We start from the raw sequence: 23,204 nt of genomic DNA, 5'->3' as shown, positions 1-23,204 counted from the left end.
AAGAATCTGTTTTATGGCATTATTTTTTCTTCTTGCTTATATTGGGGCTGAGCACATTACTAGAGCAAAGAAATGAGAGGCAAAAGCTTTATTTAATCTGTCTTCCTGGTTGTTGGTGGTGTCATGTAAATGTGGAAGATTTGTGTAATTGACATTGATTTCATTGCTTATTCTAAGGATGTGACCTATATTGTGATCTTAGAATTGTCTTTTTAAGACACAGCCATGCTAATCTAAGTGGATTACCCAAATCCAGAATCATGGTGGTCTGCATTTTCTTTAGAAATGATTTTGCTTTGCAGTGTTTATTTCCTTTATCCACTGTGAAGTGTTGAGACAGAACCTGATACTCTAGTGTGGATTTTGCCTAAGGCTGTTACCAGTTTAAAACCAGAGTCACTGAGTACAATACAAGAGTAAAAAACCTAATTAGCAATAAACCTTGCTCTTAAAATCACAGTTTGTTGCAACATACGTGCCAATGAAAATCATAGCATTAAACATGTTACTGTTCAGGTAAAAATCAGAATTAAATTTAGAACAAAATAATAATTCTTGCATTTGGCCAGGGAAAATTTTCTAATTTATTTTAAAATTTTCTATTACTTTTACTGTCAAAATAAAATAGATGCGACATTCCAGATAATTTGCTTTTGCAATATAACTTTTCCGCAAGTAACATTTGATTTACAGTAAATATAGTTGGGCAAGTTATAGCCAGTGTTTTTGTAATTTCAGATTGAACTAAGCTGTCTTAATTGAGGCCACAACTCTGAATTGTGAAAAAGCAGAAATTGCCCATTTATATTTACATTCTTACCTTTATTCTTAGCTTGCAGATGACACACACGCCCAGTGGAATTGCGTCATTAACACAGCTTTGAGCCAAGGTGAATGTGGGGATAAGTGTGGGAATGAAATGGGCCCTAAGAGGTGTGCCCACCAATCATTTGCCCTGAGCAGCTGTTGACAAAAAGTATCTCTGTAATTCAGTCTCAGGTAACGTCTTCTCAGGTGGAACAGTTACGAGGAAGGGCTTGCTGGTTTCTTTGGCTTACAGATAATTATTAGGATATTTTTAATAGTTTGCCATTCCCAGTGTATAAAATCAACAATAAGTCTTGATGTAAAATAACTGATTTGTAAACAGTTTGATTAAAAAAAAAAAAAACTGCCTTCATTCAAACTACGTTTTAAGTTTTTACTACCTAATATTAAAAATGTTTATTAGTGTATAAAAACCAAACCTGTTGCCGTCGCGCCCATTCCGACTCATAGCAACCCTGTAGGGCAGAGTAGAACTGCCCTGTAGAGTTTCCAAGGAGCAGCTGGTGGATTCGAACTGCCGTCCTCTTAACCACTGCTTTACCAGGATTTCCTGTTTGTGTATAAAGGAGGGAAAAGTAACCTTGAAAAGATTAGGCAGATTTGTTAAAAAAGAAATTGGCTGGTCATTGGCAACATCTGATTTCCTGTACCTCCTTCCCTTTATTTTCAGTAAAAATGATCAAATGAAGTATCTCAATCTGACAACATTGTCTGAGCAATCTGCATGACAATAGCTTGCTTTTAGAGATGAATGTCTCTTAAATTGTAGTTTTAGACAGCAACAGGCAATCCAACTTGATGTGAGCTGAAGTAATTGAAGTGCTAGATAGCCGAATATGTTGGCTTATAGTTACACAATAGACAGATTCACTTTTCCAGCTGTTAGGTAATTTAAGGGAATTTCAGGCTGAAAACTTAAATGGTGAAAGCTTGGTGGATACACGTGTGGCAGTCTCGGAGGCTTTTGGAACTGCTGATACCTAATCCTCACAACAGGTTAACACATGAGAGGGGTGCTATGCACGATGAGTGCTCAGAGACAGTTTCAGCCAACAGGAAGGCAGGGACGGATGTCATCATTGGTGTCAACATGCAAAAACGCCACTGAAAGGGGGAGATGGGATATCTGGGGAATGTGGTTATTTTGTGTATCCTTTTCAGCCATAAGCACAGTTGCCTGAAGAGATGGGGGATTATAAAGTGCTACTGTCTTCCGTGATGGAGCTCTCAAATGCTTTAATGATTTGGTGCATTGCAAAAATGAGAAATTTTGTCTAACAAGAGTTGGTAATGATTCAATAATGAACAATTTGCCACAGAAAGATGCATTTCTTTGTTCATTTAGATATTTGAAGTATTTTACGCAGGAAGTGAAGCTATTATGCTGAATCAGTTAGTGTTTCTTTTTAATGAATTCCAGAATTATCTTGTTGATTTGTCAGTCTGGAAAAGAGGGCTTTTCTTATATTTCAAGTGAAGTAAGTACATCCTTTTGGCACATCACTAAGTAATTAACATCAAATAGCTTTGTACTCTATTATAGTAAATCTGCAAAGCTTTGATCATACGACCAATTGCCGCAGTATCACCAAATAACCTTATCTATTTCTAGCCTCTTTCAGTTTTGATCTGTTTCTTCACCCCAGCCCCCACCATTATTTCAGTAAAATTTGTTGATAATTGGTTATATTTCTGGTGATAGCAGTACTAGTTTCTTAATTGAACAGAAACAAATTATTTCACAGTTACCTACCCTCCATCACTAAGTGGTTTTACAGTGAACTTTTAACTGCTCCTGTCTTTCTACCTCCATGCTTATGAAGATTACTTATTGAAGAGCCAGGTATAAGTGTGTGTATGTGTTGCTTACTTTCTGAAGAGCCATGTAGAAGTGTGTGTGTGTGTGTGTGTGTGTGTGTGTGTGTGGTAAATGGGAGACTTAAGACATGGCATCACCTTGAATTCTCCATTTTTCTAAAACCTTCAGTTGTATTTTTCCGAGATGCTATTTTGTTCTAGAGACAGTTGTTAATGTTTTTATCTTTTGAAAAGTGAAAACAACATGTGATGATACAGAAGAAGAAGAAGGAAAAAAAAATACAGGACTGAGAGTTCAGAGACCTTGATTTTAATCGAGGTCCTGAAAATAACCTTTTTATCATTCTGATAGGTAATGCTAGGTGTTCTTACAGGTCTTCTGCAGCTCTAGAATTTTATAATTCTATGATTTCATAGATTTAATGTATTTTGTGCAACCCTGAAAAATGCTGCAACTAGAATTACAATTGCTATTTTGCAAATGATAAAATTAAGACACAGGAAAATGAAGTGATTTTTCCTGAAGTCACAGAGCCAGTAAATGACAAACCGAGTCTAGAGCTGATGCCTCCTGACTCCCAAATGTTCTTTCCATTAAGCCACCCTATTTGGTTATGAGGTACTTGTTCTGTCATGATAATGCGCTCAGAGTTTTACTAGCTCAGCATTTTCCCAAACTATGAATGTGGAGACACAGGTCCTAAGAGATGACCATGAAAGAAGAAGGTTCCGTAGTGAAGTAATTTTGGAAAGCATTGTGTATCATGTGCTCCCATTTGAAGATTCAGACTACTCTTTAGGATATAAAAGATTCTGAAAATTTATCTGGATAGATGAAATCAAAGCTTATTTAAATTTGTTCAGCCTGTCATTTCCCAGATTCATATGACTCACAGAAACCTTTTTGTAGAAGGCATCGTTAGCCTCAAGGCAACGAGTATTCCACAAAATACACACTGGGATATGCTTGTAGGTTGTTTCAGTGAAAAATAAAATACAAACACACATATAATGAAAGTTCCGTGAGAAGTAAAACAGTAGTATTAATGGAACTGATGTATATATTTTTGTAACTCATTTTATAAGGCATCCTATCTTAGTTAATTTAACAGCCTGGGTTCAGTTGTCTGAGTACATTCCTGTTAAACCTCTGCTTGTAAGTATTTGATTTATAAACAAGCCAACTCTCCTTCCATTGCTGCTGACCACCCAGTGCCACCCTCCTTCCTTACCTCAGGGATGAAAGGGTCTCTTCTTGCAGCAAGAAAACTCATTTTTATACTTGATACAAAATTATACTGCATTAAAATTTATGGTTAATCTGGAAGTCTCCTAGAGATACAAAATGTAGAGAGATAATCACCATTTTCAGAGTATTAAAGCAGAATAGAACTCTGCCTGCAAAAGACATCTGACTTTGATGTACATGGAATTCCCTCACTAGATGAGATAGTGAAAATGATTACAGTCATGCTTAGGGAAAATGGTACTGCGTATTACCTGGTTTGATGGTGTTTTATAAGGATGAGGTCTTCCTGCCTTCTCCAGTGTTTTATGAAGTTGAAGTCTTATGAAAGCATTTGAGTTATATATTCTTTTATCTGTATTATCTGATCTTCAACCTCATACAAACACAAAATATTGGCACTGGGAGAAATTTCAGTGAAAGAAACCTAGTTACTGTTCAAGAAACCAAAGTCAAGGAAATACAGGCCCAACCCTCTTGATTCTAACTTAGCTCATGGCCCCATTCTACTGCACTGCTTTTTTTTTTTTTTAAATCTCTCGCGTTGAAGCATTTGTTCGTTTGCTTGCTTTGTCTACATTTCAGTTTTTGTCCTTCTCTTGCTACTACTTCTTGGTTGTTAGTTGCCTTTGAGTTGACTCCAACTCTTGGCACCTTAGATCCTCATTAACCTGTCTGGATTGTTGAATACCTTCCTCCTCTTTCTTCACGTACCCATTCATCCGTTTATTCTGCGTTTAACTGTGTCAAAGTGCTGTGCGGGGAATTAAAATCAGTAAGAGTCTGTCTTTGCAGAGTTTACTGTCTTAGTGTGATGAGGAGGTAAGATAAGGATTTCAGTCATTGCAGAATGTGGAAGAGACTAAGATTAGGCCCAGTTAGAAGTCACCAGGAAGAGTTTTATGTGGAGTAACACAATTCAGTGTGTATAAGTCAGGACTCTTCCTATAACGAGTGACAGAAACTGACTTAAACTAGGTTAAACAAAAGCAGACTTTATTGACTAAAGTAATGAAGAGGGCCAAGAGTAGATTGATTTTTAGGTGTGCTGATCCAGGTGCTCAAACAAGGTTGTGGGATTTCCCTCCTTCCCCATATCTCAACAAGTCTTTGCTAAAAGGATGAGATAAAACAGGAGAGGCAAACTGGGCCAGGGAGAGGGGACTTGAAAAGTAGGATAGGGTGTGTTCGTTTCTCTTCTTTCTACTTTCAGATTCTTCTCTCCAGCCTTTCCAGACTGCTCTGAGCTGTCTATTCTTGCTGCCATACTGCAGGCAGGATATGCCTTAGAGTTATAGAATGCATCCTTGCAGTGAGAATAGGCATTTTTATTTATAATACTCTGTTCTTGGAAACATCTTTTCCTCCTGTGCCCCTACACTCATTCCACAGCTTGAAAAGTAGCCTGTTCCTGTCTGGTGTCCACACAGGAGGTGCAGCTACGTGGTTACTAGAGAACAAAAGAATGGTTATTTTTAAGGAACTTCTGTAATCTGTACGGTTTTGCTAGGTGTATAAAGTCTCAGAACCATACCATGTCACACAAAACAGAATTTGAGATACTGTTTTGATTAGGAAAAGTCACAGAGCAGTGTTATCAAAGTGTGCCTTCTTTGTGGTAACTTTTGGAATACAGTGTGGATGGTTAAAATGACGGTAGTTTTTTATCATTTAATATAGATTTTTTGAGTGTTTTGTTAGAAATAAATGCTTAAAATATTAAAAATCTCACAAAATGTTTGAGCTGGAATGGGCCTTAGAGGTCATCTGACCCAGTGGTTCTTTATTGGGAGTGTTTAGAAATACATAGTTGTTATAAAGACTGAGGCAGGGGAGGTGCTCCTGGCACTGCCCCTGTCCCTCAATACCTGAAAACTCTGGAAATCTCTTCCAAAGTAAGGAGTTAGTACAAGCTTGATTAGTAGTCATAAAGTTTATATAAATTTTGATTAAAAAATAAACCATTGCCGTTGAGTTGAGTCCGACTCATAGTGACCCTGTAGGACAGAGAGTAGAACTGCCCCATAGGGCTTCCAAGGCTGTAATCTTTATGGAAGCAGACTGCCACATCTTTCTCCCAAGGAGTGGCTGGTGAGTTTGAACTGCTGACCTTTTGGAAAACAGCCAAGTGCTTAAACACTGCGCCACCAGGGCTCCTTAAGTTTTTATTAGCCACCAAGTTTTAAAAAAAAGAAAAATTCAAAGTATATCCTGAATTGCTTTGGCTTAACTTGTACCATGTAATTGTTTGAAGATAGTCATCTCTTTCTGACTCTTGAGGTGTGTAGATTTTCTACCTCATTGCTGTTTTAATAAGCCTCATACTTTCTAAGTGAAACCCCTCAAAAGAAGGTTGCTTAATTGGAACGATTCACCACTTATTTCTTTTTTCTTGCAAAATTCAACGTTTGCTTTTCATACCTTACACCTTCTGTGACTTCCAGCTTGGATTTTTTTCTGCCATTGTTATTGGGATTTTACGTTTTTATGAAGACCAGAACTTGCCAGTCTACCTATATTTTAGGACTTCTGTCTCTCTCACACACAAAAAAGTATTTACGTAAAGCAATATACATGTGGCTGCATTTTTGCATAATTCTTTCTTCTTGAAAAATATCTCTTGGCTGTTGTCGTATGTGTGATGTGGTGATTTGATAGTCATTCTGGTATCGCTTACTTGTTTTTCACTCTGAGAACACCCCGGAGGATTGTCAGCTACAGACAGGAGGTTGTATGAAATTTCTAGGGAGTCACAATTAAAATGGGATTGGAGCCCAAGGCTGCTTCACAGCAAATTAAATCAATTAGTTTATTTATAGTTAATTATAAATACTATTAATTTATCTTGCATACACTGGTCCCTGAGATAAGGAGTCAGTAAACTATTTCATGAAGAGCCAGATAATAAATGGCTTAGGGCTTGCAGGTCAGGAGGCAAGACCAAACGTATCATGCAGGTACTTATTTTGTTGGTAGCTGCCATTGAGTCGACTCTGACTCGTGGTGACCTTTTGTATAGCAGAATGAAATGTTCCCTGGCCCTGCCTTGTCTTCAAAATTACCAGTATGTTTAAGTGCATCGTTGCAGCTCTTGTACAAATCTGTCTCACCGAGGGTCTCCCACACCCTCACTGGCCCTTTAATTCACCAAACATGATGTCCTCCTCCAGCAATTGAGCCCTCCTAACGAGATGTCTAAAGTAAGGAAGTCAGTGTTCTGTAGTGATCCATAAAGTTTTCATTGGGAACTTTTCTGAAGTAAATTGCCAGGCCTTTGTTCCCAGTCATTCTTAGTCTGGAAGCTCCACTGAAATCTGTCCACCATGGGTGACCCTGCTGGTATTTGAAATACCGGTGGTAGAGCTTCCAGCATCACAGCAACACCCAGGCTATAGCAAGCTGGAAGATGGATGGTAGAGGTACTTATATAACCATCTAAAAATGTAAAACCACTCCTAAACTTGCAGGCTGCAAGATTTGGCCTATAGGTCGGATTTTGCTGACCTTGCTCAGAATAACTTAACAAAAATGCTTTAAACAATAGCAACCCTGTCAGCTTATTGAAGAGTTAGTAAGTCACACATCGGAAATTTTAAGGAAAGTGCCAGGGTTTTTTAAAACATAGTGGATGGTGGTGTGGGTAGTGTTGAATTATTTCTACAATTTCTTGGGCTTCATTGACGCTATATAAATGGTAAAGTATTTATTAGGTGAATTGTTTTTGCCTTCAAGCATGATATTGATCACTGGCATTTTAGGCAATTGTCAGAGAGCCTCCATTTGAAATCATGTTTGCCCCTTATCTTCCTATAATCTGAAATTAAAAAAAAAGAAAAAAACATGTCTCAAAATAGAAACATCGAAATAGTAACTGTAGTGAATTGGGATCTCAGATTAGGAGAGGGAAAGGGAGAAATAGGCCACATGGCAGAGATGTGGCGGGGCTGGGGTGGGGTGGTTTAGAGAGAGCTCTTCAGAGAACAGCCCTGGAGAAGAGCTCCTAGGGAGAGTCCGTGATGGGAGACAGTGTCACAACGGCGTCACCGTCAGTAAAGTATCCTGTTACTTTAGTGGAAGTCTTCACGCCCGACCTGGAAATCTCCTCAAAGGATGAGGGCAACAAAAAAATATGGTGATATTTTCTAGGCCTGCATACGAATAATTTCTGTAAGGTAAATATAAATTTAAATTATAGATTTTATTCTAACTCAGGATATATATTTAGAAATTTTCATGTGCAGTGCTTACTGATTTGTGTTTAGGAGCTTTTCTGATTTTCTGTTCCTCTTCACTTTAAAGCTATCTTCAGCCTGAAAGCTTTCAGTGATGATATTGTGCTGTTATGTGGTAATTTTAATACATTTTTGCACAGGTTTACATAAATTAAATATGCTCACACCAAAGAATCCTCACCTGCTTCTATTTTCCTTTTGTGCAAACTAATGGGTTTTGAGGAAATTAAATTATGTCATCCTTTAGTGACATCAAGTGCTGAGCATTTTCCTCTTGTGGTATATGTGTTTTCTGTGTGTGGGTGGGTGGGTGCACGTTTAGACAAAATAGGAGCACATGCTAAAGATAGATTTTTGTTTTGTTCCGTTTTATAGTAAGGTTTCAGTCAGGTGTCTTTAATAATTTGTGTTACCTTGAGGTGTTTTACCAAGTTACTAGAAAAAAACATATCTTCAGATATTGCTGTAGTAGCAAGTGTTTTTTTCTAGAGAGATCTGAGGAGTATATGTATACATACATGCACACGGGTATTTGCTACCCTTTCCAGCAGCTGAGGCCCTAAGAGATAGGTAGTTGTGTTGTCAAGTAGCCCTGTGGCACAGTTGTCAAATGCGTGGCTACTGACTGAAAGATTGGCGATTCAAACCTAGCCAACGGGTCTGTGGGAGAAAGAACTGGCTATCTGCTTCTGTAAACACGAAACCACAACCCATTGCTGTTGACTCAATTCTAACTCCTAGTGATCCTATGGGACAGAGTAGAATTCCCCCATATGGTTTCCACGGCTGTAATCTTTGCAGAAGCAGACTGCCACATCTTTCTCCCTCAGAGCAGCTGGCAGATTTGAACCACCAACCATTCAGTTAGCAGCTGAGTGCTTAACTATTGTGCTGCCCTATGAGGCAGTTCTACTTGGTCACATGGAGTCACTATGAGTCAAAAATCGACTAAACAGCATGACTGAAGTTGTGTTTTCAGACATGAACTTGTAAGGCAATTTGTATGTCGTACACATCCCCTATATCTGTTTTTATTTTTCTTTCAGTCTGTCCTGGTTTCCTTTGGTAACTTGCTATACTGAACAGTTTTAGGACATTGCAGCTCACCTGAACTTCCGAACTGATTTCCTTATACAGTGTACTTTTAATGTCCCAAATTTACACTAGCCCCAAACACACTTATTAAGATGGATTTATAGAGCCATTCAAAAGAATACATTGTGTCTTTACTCACTGCACCACTAAGGAATTTAACCTAACCAAGTAATCGACATCTCAAGAATAAATTTGACATGTTGAACACAAATGCCCGAAGACCAGACGAGTTGTGGAATGACATCAAGGACATCATACATGAAGAAAGCAAGAGGTCATTAAAATGTCAGGAAAGAAAGAAAAGACCAAAATGGATGTCAGAAGAGACCCAGAAACTTGCTCTTGAACGTCAAGTAGTGTCACGGATTGAATTGTATCCCCCAAGACATCTGTCAACTTGGTTAGGCCATGATTCTCAGTATTGTGTGATTGTCCACTATTTTGTCATTTTATGAGATTTCCCTATGTGTTGTAAATTCTATCATTATAATGTTAATAGGATGGATTAGCAGCAGTTATATGGATTGAGACCTACAAGATTAGATAGTGTCTTCAGCCAGTCTCTTTTGAGATATAAAACAGAGAAGCAAGCAGAGAGACATGGGGCCCTCATACCACCAAGAAACAAGAGCCGGGAGAATAGTGTGTCTTTTGGACCCGGGGTCTCTGTGCTGAGAAACTGCTTGACCAGGGGAAGATTGATGACCAGGACCTTCCTCCAGAGCCGACAGAGAGCAAGCCTTACCTTGGAGCCGACACCCTAAATTTGGACTTGTAGCCTGCTGGACTCTGAGAGAATAAGTTTCTCTTTATTAAAGCCACCCACTTTTGGTATTTCTGTTACAGCAGCCCTAAATGTCTAAGACAGGTGGCTAAAGCGAATGGAAGAAATGATGAAGTAAAAGAACTGAACAGACGATTTCAAAGGGTGGCTCAAGAAGACAAGGTAAAGTATTATAATGACATGTGCAAAGACCTGGAGAGAGAACACCAAAAGGGAAGAATATGCTTGGCATATCTCAAGCTGAAAGAACTGAAGAAAAAATTCAAGCCTTGAGTTGCAATAGTGAAGGATTCTCTAGGGGAAAATATTAAATGATGCAGGAAGCATCAAAAGAAGATGGAAGGAATACACAGAGTTACTATACAAAAAAGAATTGGCCGATGTTCAACTATTTCAGGAGGTAGCATATAATCAGGAACTGATGGTACTGAAGGAAGAAATCCAAGCTACACGGAAGGCATAAGTGAAAAACAAGGCTCCAGGAATTGACAAAATACCAATTGAGATGTTTCAGCAAATGGATGTAGTGCTTGAGGTGCTCACTCTTCTATGCCAAGAAATTTGGAAGACAACTACCTGGACAGCCTACTGGAAGAGATCCATGTTTATGCCTATTCTCAAGAAGGGTAATCCAACTGAATGCAGAAATTATTGAACAATATCATTAATATCACATGCAAGTAAAATTTTGCTGAAGATCGTTCAAAAGTGGCTGCAGAAGTACATTGACAGGGAACTGCCAGAAATTCAAGCTAGATTCAGAAGAGGATGTGGAACCAGGGATATCTTTGCTGATTTCAGTTGGATACTGGCTGAAAGAAAATACCAGAAAGGCGTTTACCTGTGTTTTATTGACTATGCTAAGGTATTCCACTGTGTGGATCATAACAAATTATGGATAACATTGGGAAGAATGGAAATTCCAGAACACTTAATTGTGCTCCTGAGGAACCTTACATAGATCAAGAGGCCGTTGTTTGAACAAAATAAGGAGATATACTGCATGGTTTAAAGTCAGGAAAGGTGTGTATCAGGGTTGTAGTCTTTCACCATACCTATTCAATCTGTATGTTGAGCAAATAATTCTAGAAGATGGATTATATGAAGAAGAATTTCACATCAGGATTGAAGGAAGACTGATTAACAATCTACATTATGCAGATGATACAATGTTGCTCAATGAAAGTGAAGAGGACTTGAAGGACTTACTGATGAAGATCAAAGACCACAGCTTTCAGTATGGATTACACCTCAACATAAAGAAAACAAAAATCCTTACAACTGGACCAGTAAGCAGCATCATGATAAACAGAGAAAAGATTGAATTTTTCACGCATTTCATTTTACTTGGATCCACAGTCAACGCCCATGGAAGCAGCAATCAAGAAGTCAAAAGACATTGTATTGGACAGATCTGCTGCAGAAGATCTCTTTAAAGTGTTGAAAAGCAAAGATGCGACATTGAAGACTAAGGTGAGCCTGACCCAGGCCATGGTCTCATATGTATGTGAGAAAGATGGACGATGAATGAGGAAGACTGAAGGATTGACACCTTTGAATTATGATGTTGACGAAGTATATTGAATACACCACGGACTTAAAAAAGAATGACTAAATCTATTTTGGCAGAGGTAGAACCAGAATGCTCATTAGAAGCAAGGATGGCGAGACTGTGTCTCACACACTTTGGACATGTTATCAGGAACAATCAAGTCCCTGGAGAAGGGCATCAGGCTTGGGAAAGTTGAGGGTCAACAGCGAAAAAGAGGCATATTCTCAAGGAGATGGGTTGACACAATGGCTGCAACAATGGACTCAAGCCTAACAGCAGTCATGAGAATGGTGTGGGACTAGGCAGTGCTTTGTTCTGTTGTACATAGGGTTGGTGTGAGTAGGAACTGACTCAGTGGCACCTACCAACAACAAAGTAATTGAAATAAGGTTCCCTACATGGTACAAAACAGTTTGCCCTCAACTCCAAATCTAAGATTGGCAGTTCTAATCACCCAGTGGTACTGAGGAAGAAAAGGCCTGGCCATCTGCTTCTGTTAAGATTACAGCCAAACCAAAACCTGGGAAGTTTCCTGAATACAACCAAACACTTCGAGAGACAGAGTAGCAGGAGTGGGGATCTGGGGACCATGGTTTCAGGGGACATCTGGGTCAGTTGGCATAACAGAGTGTTTTAAGAAAGTGTTCTGCATTCCACTTTGGTGAGTGGCGTCTGGGGTCTTAAAAGCTAACAAGTGCCCATCTAAGACGCATCAATTGGTCTCAACCCACCTGGAGCAAGGGAGAATGAAGAACACCAAAGACACAAGGAAAATATGAGCCCAAGAGACAGAAGGGGCCACATAAACCAGAGATTCCATCAGCCTGAGACCAGAAGAACTAGATAGTGCCTGGCTACCACCAATGACTGTCCTAATGGGGAACACAACAGAGAGCCCCTGATAGAGTGGGGAGAAAAGTGGGATGCAGAACTCGTATTCTAGTAAAAAGACCAGACTTAATGGTCTGACTGAGACTGGAGGGACCCTGGAAGACATGGCCCCCAGAATCTCTGTTAGCCCAAAACTAAAACCATTCCCAAAGCCAACTCTTGAGACAAGGTTTAGACTGGACATAGAATGACGCTTGTGAAGAGTGTGTGCTTCTTGGCCCAAGTAGATACATGAGACTAAATGGACAGCTCCTGTCTGGAAGTGAGATGAGAAGGCAGAAAGGGACAGGAACTGGTTGAATAAACACAGGAAATCCAGGGTGGAAAGGGGGAGTTGCTGTCACATTATAGAGAGAGCAACTAGGGTCACATGACAATGTGTATATAAATTTTTTATGAGAAACTAACTTGAACTGTAAACTTTCACTTAAAGCACGATTAAAAAGAGAAAAGATTATAGCCAAGAAAACCCTATGGGGGCAGTTCTGCTTTGCACACATGGGGTCTCCGTGAGTTGAAATCAACTTCATGGTAACTGACAACCACAACAGCAACAAAGTAACTGAAAATGTGTAGGAATCTTTATCACAGTATTGTATACAGAAAAATTACAGTCACCTACGTGTCCATCAGCATGGAACTAGTTGAACTGTGATACAGTTGTATGATTTTTCACGTCCCCAGGAAAAATTGCCTTTTAAAATAATATTTTGTGATATGAGGAACAAACTCTTCATAGTATTTCAGAATAAAAGAGCCTGCTGCCATCGAGTGGATTCCAGTTATGAGTATTTCACAGTAGACCTGCATAATGCAGTGAACACTTCTTGAATGAGAACCTGGCTGGGTCTTGTTTCATGCCCTGGGCTAATCACTTAGGTCCCAGAGTTCTTTTCCTCATTTCTTAACTGGGATACTAGTACAAGTAATTGGGAGTGTTGTGAGGACTAAATGGATATTGGTCACTATGACCACTCATTATCTCTAAAGTGTTACATTAATATGAGCTGCTGTGCTCATTATGGAGCTGTGGTGGCACAGTAGTTATGAGCTCGGCTGCTAACCAAAAGGTTGGCAGTTCGAATCTATCAGCTGCTCCGTGGAAACCCTGTGGGGCAGTTCTGCTCTGTCCTGTAGGGTGCTTATGAGTTGGAATTGACTTGACGGCAACGAGTACGCTTATTATAGGGAGCTTAATAAGTTGTTGACTAATACTATGATGGGTGAAGAGCAGATGAAATGGGTGGGCAGGAACAGCTCTTGTTTGGGACCAAAGCTACCAGAAATTAAGAGGATGGGTTAAGTAAAGAATTACACCATATCCATACAATGGAGTATTACGCAGCTCTTAGTCATATCCGTGTCTGTTTATTGATAGAACGATATTTGAGAAACGTTAAGTGAAGAGGGATGGGTGCAGAAGAGCATGGAAAGCTTGTTCTGATTGGTGTTAAAAACGAGTCACATCTAAAATGCAATGAGGTATCCTGGATTGAATCTTGGAACAGAAAAATAGCATCAGTGGAAAAAATAGTGAAATTCTAATAAAGCCTGGGGTGTAGTTAATAGTGATGTTCTAATGCTAGTTTCTTAGTTTTGACAGGTGTACTGTGGTTGTGTAAGATGTCGGCACTGGGAGACTGGGTGAGGGACATACGGGAAGTCTCTGTACTAACTTTGGGACTTTTCTAGAATTGTAAAATTACTTCAAATAAAAAGTTTATTAAAAAAATAATGCACACCTTTGTGTTTACATAGAATATCTATGAAAGAAATTATGAACAGTGGTTGGTGCTTGGGAAGGATACTCCAGGGAGGCAGAAGGGGGAAGGAGACTTATTTTTGTTGTATACAGTTTTGAATTTTGTGCCATATTCATGCATTACCTGTACAAAAATAAATTACTATTTTAAAAGTTACCAAGATAGTTTTTGCTGCTCAAATAGGATAAAAAAGCTTTCTTTATGTTCTGATATGACTTGAAACGTAGCGTGTACGTGGGGGCATTGAGTCAAAGGAAAAAGGAAACCTTATTCGTTAGCCGGAATAATTTTTTTTTTTGAATGTACACCTGCATTGAAGAAAATCTAGTATCTTGAACTTTTGAACCATTGTGCACAAGCATTCACTGTACTGGAACCAGGTAAAATTGTTAACATACAGAAATACTCGCAGCTTACTCTAAATGCTCCATTGACCTGCGCCTCCCAGGTTGTCACGTCACCACCATAGCTAAGGGTCTGGCAAGTAGACTGAGTGTTGTTGATGAAACGAGTCTTCCTATGGACTAGCTGTTAACCACTGTGCCACCAGGGCTCCTAAATAATACTTAGCTAACACCCTTGGTAGAAATAGTTGTGGTACAAATTATGGAGTATGGAACATCCATAGCAAATAAAAGAACTTCAACCTAAACCCCACACCTTAAACAACAGTTGACTCAAAATGGATCACAACCTTAAGTGGAAACTTTTAGGGGGAAAAAGAAAGTGAAAACTATTCTGGGTTGAATTGTATCCCCCAAATACACAAATAATGTGTTGAAATCCTAACCCCTACCCATATACCTGTGGATGTAATTCTTTGTGGGAATAGGGTTTTCTTTGTTATGTTAATGAAGCCATGTCCATGTAGGCTGTATCTTAAACCTGACCACTTTTGAGATCTGTAAGGAGCAGCATGTAGAGATGAGCAAGTTCAAATGGGGGAAGATAGATGCCCCACAAAAATTGCCAAGGAACCGAGGACCCGAAGCTGAAAGGGACAATGATCTTCCCCCGGTGCCAACAGAGAGAGAGTCTTCCCCTAGAGCCAGGTGCCCTGAGTTCGGACTTTCAGCCTTCACAACTCTGAGAGAATAAACTTCTGTTTGTTAAAGCCACCCACTGTGGTATTTCTGTTAAAGCAGCACTAGGAAACTAACACGGAAGCCTTTGCAATCGAGGGCTGGGTAAAGAGCTCTCAGACTTGACACCAGAAGCATGATGCATAAAAGGAAAAATTGATTAATTGGATCTCGTCAAAATTAAAAGATTTTGCTGTCAAGACCCTGCTAGGAGGAGGAAACGACAAGCTACATATCAGTTACATCTATTTGCAAACAACATTATTTGACAAAAGAGTGTATTTCAGAATTGAATATTTGGTTGGAAAAAATACCAGCAAGAGGGCAGCACATAAATGCTTGGTGCCTGGGGTTAAGAGGAAGATGGTATGCACTTAGGAGAAAAATATTGGAAGGTCCCAGAGTTAATTCTTCAGTGATAAACTTTACCTGGGGCTGATCACTGTCACCTCTCCTTCCCAGAGGCCACGCAGGAAGATGCATTAACAAATTTTGTCCCAGTCGGTCCTCACTTCTACCTGGATACGAAATGAGGTTGTGGATTGAGTTGACTGCCATTTATAATCCCAATTAAATGTGAAAAATTCCCTCCTCTCCCCTAGAATGCTGATCCTACTTAGGACATTCTTCAATTTCCAGTTCCTCATTAGTCACAAGGAGCTGGCTCCATAAAAAGAATGTGAGCATCTAGGTGTGGCTCTTCTGGCGGTCCCCAGGGTTAGGTATTTTAGGCAAACTCCTCCTTAGAGGGAGTCCTAGTGAGGAGCCTCTTGGGTTAATGGCAGAGGGATGAGGACAGAAGAGCATTCTTGGAAATGGGGTTGAGAAAAACATCAACAAGCCAACTTGCAATTTCCCCTGGGTTTTTTAAAAATTCTACCTAATCTTTTAATTTTTTCCTAAATTTGTTTAAAAGCCCTGCCTTTTAAATATGTGTACAAAGAGGCAAAAATAAAATATGCTTGTCATATTTTTTTTGTGTCATTTGCAAAAGAACAAAGGCTATCATTGTGGATCTGCTTTTTAAGTCGTCACAAACTACCATGCATTATAAATTTAAGGTTTTTAGAAATATTTTTCAAGTGGTAATTAGTGTGGGTATGTCCTTGGGGCAGATTTTATCATATATGTGATATCTAAAGTAAAGGCAAACCACCACTTACTTAAAAAAAGGTTTAAGATGAAATGTTTAAATCTCAAATTTTCCTTTTTGCTTCATTGTGTGAGTTAATTTGGCTGTAGGGTGTCTTTATGTAGTGTGAGGGCCATTGGCGCATGCAAAACTGAGCAGAGCAGTCTTCCCCAGTGGGTCTTCTTTCTCTGGGCATTTGTAGCTGTGCTTTAGCGTGTGGGGTCAGCTAGCAAGAGCTGGAAGGGCTAAGATGTCAGCTATTGTGAAGGTATCAAGATTCTATTTTAGGGAGGGGATGGAGCATCTGATCTTTTTAAAAATTGTCTTATTTCTTTTAAGGCAGCTAGTTGGAAGTATGCACAATAATTATAATTTCTAACATCTCAAATAGAAAAACCTGTTAAGTTCTGTAGTATTTAAAGAGTAATTGTGCTATTCTTTGTAGTTTCCCTATGCTTTTTCTGTGAGTGTTTAAGTTTCTATTTCTCTTCAGTCTTACCGTCGGATATTTTAATTTATTCTCATGTTCAGTTAGCTTGAACCTATGACCTAGGCTAACTGTGAACTAGTTAAAGGAGCTCAGTTTCTCTTACCCTGTTGTCATGTATGGTGTTTTCCATTTTCGTTGACATGAATACTCAGTGCTGTTGTAAAACACAAATGAACGGAAACTGTCAAAGGCCGGTTAACTTGGCTTTCTACCTTTCTTCATAAAAATGTTAAAATTTTCGTGCTTATTTAATGTCATTAAATATTCTTATTTAGATCATTTACACCTTACCATAAATCACAGTTGTACTTTAAGTCAACTTTAAGGAATTCTTGTGTTCAATGAAAACAAACATGCCAGATATCTAGAAAGCATTAATTTGTGAAGCAGCAAAATTAAAGAGGCTAGATCAGCCACCTCTAACCTGTATATGATGGATGGAATAAAATTTTAATTCAAGATACAAATGGTCCTGATATTTCTAATGAGAAAATTTATAGACAATGTAAACTTGAAAAAAAAAGAAAAAACTCCTAACTTACCCAGCAAGTTGTAAAGATATAGCTTTCTCAGCATGCACGCTCATGATAGCGTAACAGTGTGTATCTGGTTAGCGTCGTAATGGATTGCCGTGAAAGATAATGGTCCAAGGGTCAATAAAGCACACAGTAGGGAATATTTAATTAACATCATCAATCTAGGTTCAAAATAATGACTGTGTTGTCTGTTGATTACAATTTTCCTATTCTAAAGAATTTTAACTGTACTGTCAGGGAAAAGAAACTTGCCTTTGCCTTTGCAAGCGCTGACAGAAGAGAGCAGTCTCACAGATAGTGTGAAATGGTAAGACTCCAGTCTCCTTGGCTTGTGTTATTGTCTCTGACCTAATGTGTATCACATTTTTATTTTCAATAAGGAATCTAAGCAAATGCTTATGCTACTTGAGAAACCGGAATCATCTTTCTATAGATCCCATTATTTATTTCCTCTATGACTTAGAGTCTTAGGAATTTGTGTTTTAATTGGGAAAACTGAGACTTGCATGTAGGAAAGAAGAGAAAGCAAGCGTAGTAATATGAGCTGCTGCCTTCTGTTCAGTTCAGGAAGTCCTTTGATTTCCTGTAAGAGGTGCCATCTAACTTTACAAGTTGTTTGAGTTTGGTCTGGGTAGAAGCAATGCATTGGGTGCGTAAAGTAAAAAGAGGCGTGGTTCATCTCATTGTACAAGTGTACAGACTGAAATTAACGCCTCTCACATTTGGTGAGAATAGCAAAGGATACTTAACACTTGAGGCACTTGGAATCCACACATTCAGAATATTCCCAACATTCATTAAATTGTTAGGGCAAAAAGCGAAGAGTTGACTGGATAATGTTGTGTGTGCCCTTGATTCTGACTCATAGTGACCCTGTAGGACAGAGTAGAACTGCCCTCTAGGGTTTGTCAGGCTGTAATCTTTACAGGAGCAGAGCACCAGGTCTTCTCTTGCACGTAGCGGCTGTTGGGTTCAAACCGCTAGCCTTTTGGTTAGCAGAGGAGCGCTTAACCATTGTGCCACCAGGACGCCTTCTGACATGATAATCCAGTGTCGTCGATACTGATAATATATAATATAATGACATGATAATCCAGTGCCGTCGATAATTATAATACCAAAGGCAAACCAAACTCACTGCCGTTGAGTCAATTCCAACTTATAGCAACCCTGTAGGACAGAGTAGAACTGCCCCGTAGGGTTTCCAAGGAGCGGCTGGTGGATTTGAACTGCCGACCTTTTGGTTAGCAGCTGAATGCTTAACCACCATGCCACCTGAGCTCCATGACATGATAATAGAAGATTCAAGTTGCAGTGTGTGGTTTAGTGGGCCAAATAGGTTTGGTTTATATATCTTGAAAAGAATAAACACTTTGTTGGGGAGAGGGCCAAAAGAGAAGAGTTATGAGAAAGTGTCATGGGAGCAAGCAGCCAACCCCACTCTCTCCAGCTTTTTTAGATATCTAAAGGGAAGAACTGACTATCTTCAGGGTGAACATGAGAATATTGCTAGAGCATATTGTTCATATTTTACATGATGTGACATAGAAAGAAGCAAAATCATCTGCCCCTCGTCAAATCTTGGGAAGGTGGGAATGAGTATGGAAATTTTTCAGTCCAGAAACAATGAGCCTCTGACAGTTGGGGGCTCTCCTTCTCCAGGTTTTGGTAGGAAGGCCTGGGGCAGGGAAGGACCTCCAGACCACAAGAGGCCTCTGGCCTGTCCTCCCTTGAGTTTTCAGGCCTTCCGGTTTCCCAGTGGTCTGACATCATGGTGAAAAGGAGCCAAGCCTCAGGTGACTTTCAGGGCCTGCCCTCGTTGGTTTTGTGCCTGAAGGTGGATGACTACTTTGGCAGATCACCTGGAGGAAGAAACACCACCACTTGGAATTCCCTCCTCACCGTGAGTGGTTATGTCTCGCCAAGCTGCAACTTGATCTCAGCAAACGTTCAGGTGCAGAGAAGCTGCAGAGAGCAGCTTCGAGTGCCGTATTCTAGGAGTGAGCAGTTGAGTGGCCTTGAGTTTCTCTGGAAAACCAGTGGACAGGCGTTTCATTTTTGTGAAATTGATTTAGTGTAGCACACATTCTTAAAATTTTTTTGTTAGAGTTTTAATACACCACCTGCTGCTTGTTATTTTATTAAGTACCTTCTGTGCACTAAATACTGTGCAGAGTGGGGAATACCAAGACAAGAAAAAATTATCTTCAGAAGAACTACTGAGGACTTCGTACTAGGTGCACTTATAATGTGCATAAAAAGAACATTGTCTAAAATTAAGTTCCAGCTTAAGCTGTGGGAAGAAACAGTACATTTAAGTGGGAAAAGAAAAATAAAACTTATTTAGTTTAAACATGGTTTTTCAGTTTGGAATTTTTTTTTTTTTTTTAAGTTTTAAATTATGGATTTCGCCTTTTCGTGGCAAATAGCTATCACAGGTCTGTCTACATTGTTCTCCTTTGTGTACTGTCTGCAGAGTAAAGATGAGGTGCAGTAGATGGTTCCTTAAGGCCCAGACCTTCATTATCTGGCTCGGGCTTCATGTTTTCATCCCCATCTCTGTCAAATACTCTACAATCCAGTGACATCAACTTGATGTCACTTGACGACAACAACGTTTTATCACCTTTTATCATAGAGAGTTGTGTACACTTCTGTCTTCTGCTGAAGTATATAACAGGTCTCTGTTATTTATCCTCGTATCCGTATCTTCTAGTATAATGCCTGAAATACCGTGACACTTGGTAAATAATAAAGTTGACATTTCTTGAGTGGCTCTCCTTTCCTTCTCTAGAATGGAGTACTGTAGTTGAGGGCCTTGTCTGCTAGAAGATACAGAACTACCTTTGAAAAGAAAATCTACCGGTGAAACCTGGCTGAGGTCCCCAATCTTGAAATTATAATAGAGTTTTGGTAATGACCTTCTCAACAAGGATCATGGACTTCAATGAATAGCTTACATTTTTAGAATTTATTTAGGCCTAAGAACAAAATTTACTTTTGCGAGCCTCCCTTTTTTTTTTTTTTAGTAAACTTTTTATTTTGAAATAATTTTAGGTTTATAGAATAGTTACAAGAATAATATAGTTTCCATCCACATTCACCCAGATTCGTCTAATGTTAACGTCTTACCTAACCAGGATGCATTTGTCAAAACTAAAAAAGTTAACATTGGTATAATATTATTAACAAAGCTCTAGACTTTGTTTACATTTTGCCAGTTTTTCCACTGTTGTCCGTTTTCCATTCCAGGATCCAATCCAAGATACCATATTGTATTTACAATGTGAATATTTTTTAGGTGTTTTATATATCTATATCTGTATCTCAAAAGCCTAAAAAAGTATGTACACACATACCTAAGTGTTTATTTATGTATCATATATATATACATGTGTGATCCCTTTTTGAGAGCATGTTTATCTCAATAACATTAGTGATTGCTTATTGCTTTTTGAGGTATGAACACATTATATGGTGTTTTATTTATTAGCTCATCAGGAGCTTGTTACTTGGGGAAATGGCTGTGGTTGGCAAACATCCCAACCTGCTTTTCATCCAGTGAAAAAGGATTATGGACTGTTTAACCTTACCGTAATGTTTACATAAACAATTACAACTTTCAGAGGAGGTGTTGGCAGAGATAGGTGAGGTGGAAAGGGTTAGCCTCTGTAAGCATTTTTAGAATCCATGAATTTCTCTTGAAATTGGTTCTTTCTGGTTTAACAAAATCCCAGTGTTTATTCTTCCCATTTCTTTCTAGACAACATTCTTGGTTTCAAAATACAGCTGGCAGACTTTTAAGTTTTCCTGTGTTTTTGGTACCTAGCATGTCTTGCATAAAGAGATGCTAACAAATATATATTGAATAAATGGGTAAATGAAAGCTATTCCTTATCAAACTGAGAGCTGAAATAAGGGTTTTTGTTTTAATGCAAAGAGGAAAGAAAATTGAGAATTAGCAAGAAGCATCTTATTTTGCTTTCTATTTATGTTTATGCTATATGACAGTAATATAAAACAACCCTCAAACAGAATTAAATGTCTGATTGAGGTTTGGTTTAGGCTGAGAAGACTTTGAGCTTACAGATTGGCTCTTTCTGTGGTTTACAAAATAGAAGATTCATTTGAGTTCCAGTTTGTTCATAGGGTAAGTGATGGTTTTCCCTCCTTTCTTCAATGGGTAGAAGGTCAAAGGGACATTGATTTGGTTCAGAGTTACGTTAAAAATTACTGGCTAGTCCCTGTCAGTATGATATTCAGCAACTCTGGCACAGTTCATTTAGTTACTCATGGAATGAACTACATAAACTTTTATATTTATAAATGAACTGTAGATGTATTTAATTCTAGATTTTAGAATCTGACCAAGGTAAAGAAAAAAATTCTACTTTTTCCTGATGTTTCAACATCAAAACATATGTTACAGCAGTAATAGGTGAAACTGGGGTGACATCAGCAGCTTATGAGCAACTGGCTGTCCTTACCTGCAAGCAGGTATGGAAGCTATTTTGAAAATACTCACAATCTGGGGGATTTGTGGATTATATTGGAAGGAGCTGTGACTGGTAGAAAGACTTAAGGAGCAGGCGTGTAGGCTGACTCTTAGAAAAGGCTGGTCTCTTTATTTCTGCTTACAATTTTTTGGTTCACTGCTTTGTATTCCACCAGTGAACACTGATTTGAGATAGTACTCATAATCCTTCAAAATATTAATGTATTGTTATAAATCAGTTAAATCAGATTGTTTAATTCCTAGCAGAGAAGTTTCGACTGAGGGAGGAGAGAATTCCGTTGCTACAGAGTGTGGCGCACCTTGGATAACAAACCAACGTAGGGGGTAAGGGTTTAGTACCCGGGCACCACGGGAGTAGAGGGATGGTGGGTAGTAGGAGAGGGTTATAAAATGAGAGAGAAAAAGAAAACCAAGATATACCCCTCCAGACCTGTACCCAAAAATGATGGAAGAAAAAGCTATTTTTCTTCTTTCTTCCATTCAGTTCCTAGACATCATTTACAGAGTGCTTTTTTTTTTTTCCATGTTAGAACCTGTTCTGATTGTTTCTGTAACAGTGTCTTATTTAATCCCTCAGAAAAACAATTTAAGGTAGGTTTATTATTGTTTCCATTTACAGTTGAAGAAACTGAGGTATAGTAAGGCTAAGCATTTTCTTTATGTTGCTGGTAAGTGATAGGGGGATGCTGGTCTCCTTGACGCTAAAGCTGATGCTGTTCAGCTGTCACACCGTCCTGACACTGAGTTCCATGTAGGAGCATTTTCTTATAGACACATACAGACTCCAGGTTCCTAATAGCTTACTTACAGGTACGATTATGGAACTCAGTAGTTCATTAGTTTTTACTCAATAGTTCATTAGTGGTACTGTTGCAGAATATATTGTTTTTTTTTTTTTAATAATTGTTTAGCTAGATGATATATGAAAGCCATAAGATCTTGCCCGCCGAGAGGTTACAGTTTAGTAGAGTTTATATAATAATCGATTCCCCATTTCATTCGGATTACTTTTCCCTGTGTAATTTAATGCTGGGAAGCAGGTGTTTTGTTTAGTTGTGACAGGGTGGTTGAGAAGAAGCCCGCGGACAAAGTAATGATTGTTAACGACTTTTATTGACTCCCTTTCCCAGGTCTGAGTTGATTGGAGCACTGATGTTTCCACATTTCATCATTCTTTCAGCATCAGTATCAATCTGTTAACCCATGTAGTTTGTTCCTTTAACGACAGTTTTATTCATG

The 23,204-nt window shown here is 38.8% G+C and overlaps 1 protein-coding gene across 8 annotated transcripts in view; it reads left to right on the top strand.

The window, feature by feature from the left end:
* The window catches only part of TCF12 (transcription factor 12), a 340,614-nt gene that overhangs the window by 139,431 nt on the left and 177,979 nt on the right, over positions 1 to 23,204 (top strand). The gene's annotated exons all lie outside the window — the stretch shown is intronic.

The sequence above is a fragment of the Loxodonta africana genome, chromosome 13 (genome assembly GCF_030014295.1).
Source record: "Loxodonta africana isolate mLoxAfr1 chromosome 13, mLoxAfr1.hap2, whole genome shotgun sequence".
NCBI classification, from domain to species: Eukaryota; Metazoa; Chordata; class Mammalia; order Proboscidea; family Elephantidae; genus Loxodonta; species Loxodonta africana.
The sequence above is the reverse complement of the archived record's forward strand: the minus strand, read 5'-3'. Positions and strand labels throughout refer to the sequence as shown.